At 44.7% G+C, this 6,199-nt stretch overlaps 1 pseudogene; it reads right to left on the bottom strand.

Annotated features, from left to right (window-relative positions):
• Nucleotides 1-4,905: 4,905 nt before the first annotated feature.
• On the bottom strand, nucleotides 4,906-5,634 carry LOC125416446 (POU domain, class 5, transcription factor 1-like; annotated as a pseudogene).
• Nucleotides 5,635-6,199: the final 565 nt, after the last annotated feature.

Genomic DNA, 6,199 nt, shown 5'->3' with positions numbered 1-6,199 from the left:
TAGCCATCAAGGCTGGTGGGACTTTTTGATACTACACTGGCTCTGCTTGTGCCCTCTGTAAGCCCTGTAGTCACCCCAAATTCTACCAAAATGCTGGATTGTATGTATGTATGTATGAAATATATAATATATGTATATTTCAAACCATAGAAGACTAAACTATTTCCCAAATGTATTTCATAAGACACTGGGACCCGCTTATAGCAGAGATTTTTTTTTTTGATGCAAGTTGGCAAAACAAAGCAAGAATGTCTGTGTGTGTTCATGTATACACACGTGTGCTATTACAGGAAACAACAAGCTTAAACAACAACCACAACAAAAGCACCAAGGCAGAGACACAACAAGAATCACTAAGGAACGACTCAATGGAAGGGCAGAGAAACGGGCAGCTCCTGGCAGGTGCGGGAATTGCTTGAGGAATGAGAGCTCTACTGCAGAAGAAATCTCTCTCCTCCAGCTCCACATCCCCAAAATTCTTGTGTGCACTAGGAAGGGGTTGGCTAGCCCCTTTCCCTGGGTCACTGCCAAGCTCGTGACTAGGAGTAGAAGGTACTTCCAGTAGAGAAATCATTTTACTCAGTTGAGTCCATTTCCCCAAAGAAATGAAGAATGTGATTTTTCAGAAGGGGGGAGAGGGGAAGTGGTGTCCAAAAAGCAACAGATGGGGACTTCCAGTTTCTTTAGTATAGGAGAGTTGTATTTGAGTAGTTTTGGTTTTGTTGGTTTGAGCCAGTGCACATTCCTTACAGGGCTCCCTTCCAACTGGCAGTCGGTATGCTAACAATTCCCGTTGGGCAAGAAGTGTCCCCTTTGCTATGCTCTGTCAGCCAGGTATCAGCTGGTTGCTCTTTAAAGACCATCCTGGGTCCTCCCGGAGCTGGCCTTGAGTTTGTGTCACAGGCGGCTGCTGAAGCACACGGAGATCTTTTGGCACACTGAAGCCTTGTTCATGTAAATATTATTATTAATAGTCATTATCGGAAACAAGGAACATCTTGATATTGTAAAGAGAGAGCCAGCTTAGCTTGGGTGCCAAGGGAAGCAGCTGCATGAAGCAGGAATGGAATTCGGAGACTCTAGACGAGCTGGAGGAATGTTCTTCGCTGTTGAGTTTTAGGAGACTTTCCCAGCAGGTGGGATGGAGCTGCTGGGAGGTTCTAGGTGGATGGATATGTGGATTCCCTTACTTTCTAACAAGGTAGCGTTAAGTCTGCAAAGACCTCTGTAATGATGCATTTGATTTTCAGATTGATTGGGTCAAGAAGGGTAAGGATTAACAAGGCCATATCCGTGGAAGAGGAACTAGATGAAAAGACCCGCCATGCATATGGGTAGAAGCATCACAGGGGCCAGAGAACCAAGCAGAATAAAAAGGGAAGAAGCAAAAGGTGGAGAGAGCCTGTACTCTGGCTTCCCAGCTTCCTGGTCTACCACACCTCCTCTCCTTGGCGTTCTGAACCTCTGGACTCCTCCCTGGAGTAGTTTTGCTCAGACATTTGCCACAACAACGGGAAACTGACTCACACAATACCCGAGGAAAATGTTGATTGCATGCCATCTTCCCGTTGAGTCTTCCACATGAGACTGTGATTCTGGCAGAATGTTTAAGCTTTCCTAGGTCTGGGGGGAAGCGTTCACTTGAACTTTCTTCTGGTACCCTAAATGTCTAGAGAATTGAGACCCGAGTAGAAAAAGGCTCATCAGTGTCTTAGTTAGGCTAACTATTACTGTGATAAAATGCCATGACCAACTTGGGTGGGGGGAGGATTTATTTGGCTTCCGTATTCTGAATGACAGTTTGTCATCAAAGGCAGTCAGGGCAGGAACTCAAACAGGGCAGCAACCGGGAGACAGGAGTGGATGCGGAGACCATGAAGAGTGCTGCTTACTGACTTGTTCCTTATTACTTCTTCGGTTGGCTTTCCTAGAACCCCCAGGACCACCCACATTGACCTGAACCCTCCCATACCAATCGATTACTAATTAGGAAGACACTCTCCAGGCTTTCCTCTAATCCAGTCTTATGGAGGCATTTTCTCAAATGAGTTCCCTACTCTCAGATGATCACAGCTTTTGTCAAACTGTCAGAAAACAAGACAGGACAGCAGGTGACAAGACTCTTCTCAGGTCACAGCCACGGTATTTGTCCTCTGATGAACATACCGATCACAAAATCCCACCAAATTTAATATGATGTCTCATTGTTTAATGTTTTTTCTGCATGGTGTCTAGAGGTGCTAACATGCAAAGAAAACACCGTTAGTTGTATAAAAAAGATGCAGAATGCAGCCCCAGCACTCATGAAGCTGGGAAGAAGGAGATGCTTCTAGGAGTTTAATGCAGCACTGGCATAGGTCATGCCGTGGCTCCATGAGATAGAATAGGAAAGTATAAAGAGCAAGTAGCAAGAATTAACAGAGTATCCTTATACAGACTATGCCCTTTTCAGCTTCTGGAACCATGATTCGATGCTGTCAAGCCACAGGGAGTTGGGTAAAGCCTGAGGTCTATAGATGCACCATTGAGTACCCGAGGTACACACAGCACAGAGAGATGGGCAGACTAGAAAGGCTGAGCCCTTGAGCTAAAAGCAATCTTCCAGGACAAGTTCAGGAGCAAACTCCATGAGAGGAAATTCCCCCTTTCTCTAATCCTGAGCTTGGCTGACATTCAATGACAGAGGTCATCTGGTGACATTTTGAAGTCCAAACAAGCTTGATCAGTAATTCTTTCTAAGTCTCAAATCATGCAGAACATATTATTTTCTTGGGAGAATCATATCAATCCCTATTTAATACAGTGAGTCTAATTTTCATCAGATAAAAGTCTGAGTGGATAAAAGCCCTTTACCTGACCTTTCTACTGCCCCAGAACAATAGCCAGCAATACATATACAAAATATAAATGCCGAGGTAATTTCTATGGGGCCAGTCTTTAAATTAGGACACCCCCCTACACAGAAGGGTTAGACAAAGGTAATTAATTTTGTCTAGTGTGAAGGTGGGAAGAGGTAGTGAGGAGAGAGATGAAGGACAGAACCTGAAATGTTCTGGAAAACGCCCGGAAATGCTTACTGAAGAAATTTTATTACATTTTCCTTCTAAATGTCTCTCCCTATTTCTTTGCAAAATTTTTTTATAGGATCTAAATGACTTGCAAATATACTCTGTGACTTTGTGGTTGGATCTCTTTGAGACTTGGAGCAATAAGCCACTGGTCTCATAGTAGCATGAGAAAGGATAAGGAAGACAAAATAACTCAGAGTAGATGTATCATGTCTGGCCATGCCATTTTAGCCAGATCTCACTCTATGTCTGCCCCCATGTAGATTGACTCATGTATATATTATTTCACTTAATCCTTACAAGGGTCCAGCAAGGCAGGGATTGGTATTCCTTCTGTTGAATATGTGTCATGATATCCTTCCTTAGATAAGAGGCTGAACGCATCTTCTAGGTTAGTGTTTTTTAAATTTAAAGCTTATTCCTTTACAGTGTATGTATAAAATGTATTTCAATCATTTCACCCTTCCATTATCCTCTTTTATTCCCTCTGCCTGTTGAACTCTTCCTCTATCCAACAATACCCCCCCCTTGCTTTAATATCGTCTTTCTTTGTGTGTGACCCACGAGTCCAATTAGGGTTGCCCATGTGCACATACATGGTTGACTATTTCCTGGAGCATGGGCAACTCAACAGTGGTTACACCACGGGAGAAAATAATTCTCACTCCCCAGTAGCCATTAATGCCTTTGGCTCCTCGGGGAGGAGTGGGGCCTCAAAAACTTCTCCCTATCCGTGATGGAATGATGATGGGTCCCATCTCACGCAGGTCTTCTATAAACAACCTCCCCTGCTGTGCATATGTCTCACATCCATAGGGGACTTCCTTAGATTGTTTCAGACCGCAGATTTGCCGTACAGAAAGCACCTGTGGGTATTTGTTTAATTGAACTGAAGCTGGGAAGGAATGTGATTGACGTTATAGGTCTAAGCTAGATTCTACAGCTTTGGTTGACAACTCAAGTTGGAATCTCATTTTTCATCGTTGAGGTGGCTGACATCTCATATGGTGTCTTGCAGGAATATGTGCCTGTCACATTATTTTGAGGAGCTGGCTATGATACCAAGGATCAGGCTAGCGTGAGAACCCAAAAGCTAAAGTTGCTCTTGGAACCATCCTCCATTGAAGAAACTGCTTGCAGCCAGGCACAAGCATTGACCTCTGAGGCACATAGCTGTTTCTAACATTTAAGCTTACAAACACAATTTGTTATGATTTTATGCATTTGAGTCAGGCCTTGCATAGTTCTCGAAGCCTTTCTCCACTGTGAGACTTAATGCTAGTCTCTGTTTATTTATCTTATCTAAGTTGGCAGGGATAGCATTGTAGCGCCTCAAAATCATCAGCTAAAGAGAGATGTGATAACCAACTCTCAAAACCCTCCCTCACTTTCAGAGTAATAAGAGTTCAGAACTGTCTTCAGTTTTTCTGAAAACTTAACAGAAACCACACATTTTCCTGTGTTAAGATCATCAGAGCAGACCAAAGTAGTTTTTTTGCCTTTGGCAAGTACTTTATTAGCTTAATGTGTTAATTATGTTGATCTCTTATTGATTGACAGTTCTGAAGAATATATGTCTCAGAAAAGGAAATAAAATAACTAAATTATTATTATTATTATTATTATTATTATTATTATTATTATTATTAAAATGTCTCCCAGGCTTTTTTATTTAAGAACAAAATGACCAGTGATGGGCTCAAGATCAACAGAAACACCGAACTTCATCTCCCCTGCCTCAACCCTTTTTGGGCTTCCGATCCCTCCTCAGTAAATGAACTTAACCCTGAAGCTACGATGGCTCCAGGTTCTCTTCTTCTACCTCCTTTCCTTTGCCTCACCTTACATCATCGCCAGGCAGGGCTGGCGCCTCAGTTTGAATGCATGGGAGACTTCTTCCTTCTCCTTGGGAATAGTCAAAGCTTGATCGTTTGTCCTTCTGGCACCGGCTACAGAAATATACTCAGACCACATCCTTCTCCAAGCTGCTTAGTGAGGATGCTGATCTGCCCAACCGCAGGTTGGGCTTCAGCACTGCAGAAACATGTTCTCTAGGTTCCCCCTCACACAGTTCTCAGTGCTCCCCCATTTTCTCTTGCTGACCTGCACAAGGTCTCTGCTTCGTAAACCTCCTAAAGATTCTCTCTCGTTGTCGCTGGCTTCCTCCACCCATCTCTCCAGCTAGGGCTACAGTTTGCACATCTTTTGAAGACCAGATGCAGGGCCTCAAAGTGGCAGGTGGTTGTCTATCTGTATACCTTTCCAAAGAGAACGCCCAGGGTGAGCCCCATGCCGAGCTGGGTGTACCCAACGGTGTCTTCTTCTACGTCAACAGCTTGGTGAACTGGTCTAATTCCTTCTGTAGGGCTTTCATGTCCTGGGACTTCTTGGGACTTGGTTCCACCTTCTCCAACTTCATGTCACAGTGGCAGACAGCACAGGGCCCAGGCAAGGCCCCCTCTGAGTTGCTCTCCACTCCTGCTCCCGCCTGGCCCTCAGGTTGCAAAGTCTCCAGGCCATCTTGGGGCATTAGGCCCGGTCCAACATGAGGTTCACAGTATGCCATCCCTCTACAGAACTCATATGGCAGGCAATCCCCAACACCTCCGAGCCTGGCCCAAGCTCTGGCCCAATTCCAGGCCCACCTGGAGACCCTTGGAAGCTTAGCCAGTTCCAAAAGTTCCCCCAGCCTGGCTCCAGCCCTCCTGACCCATCACCCCCAGAAGGCAAAATCTGCAGCCAGATGTCCAGCTATCTGGAAGGTAGGTACTCTAAGCAGGGATCCTGACAGAAGCCTGAATTGCTATTGTGTTGGCAGTTCTTTCAGTAGTAAATATATTTTCAATCGAATACTCTTTGGGAAATATTTGTTGCAACATGATGTTGGGGAAGAACTTTATCTATTTATTTATTAAAAATTTCCACCTCCTCCCCACCTCCATTTTCCCTCCCCCTTCCTCTCTAGTCCTAAGAGCAGTCAGGGTTCCCTGCCCCGTGGGAAGTCCAAGGTTCTCCCCCCTCCATCCAGGTCTATAAAGGTGAGCATCCAAACAAACCAGGCTCCCACAAAGTCAGTCCATGCAATAGAATCAAAACCCAGTGCCATTGTCCTTGGCTTCTCAGTCAGCCTT

The sequence above is a fragment of the Myodes glareolus genome, chromosome 1, assembly GCF_982192425.1.
Source record: "Myodes glareolus chromosome 1, mMyoGla1.1, whole genome shotgun sequence".
Lineage (NCBI taxonomy): Eukaryota > Metazoa > Chordata > Mammalia > Rodentia > Cricetidae > Myodes > Myodes glareolus.
This window is presented reverse-complemented; position numbering and strand designations above follow the sequence as displayed.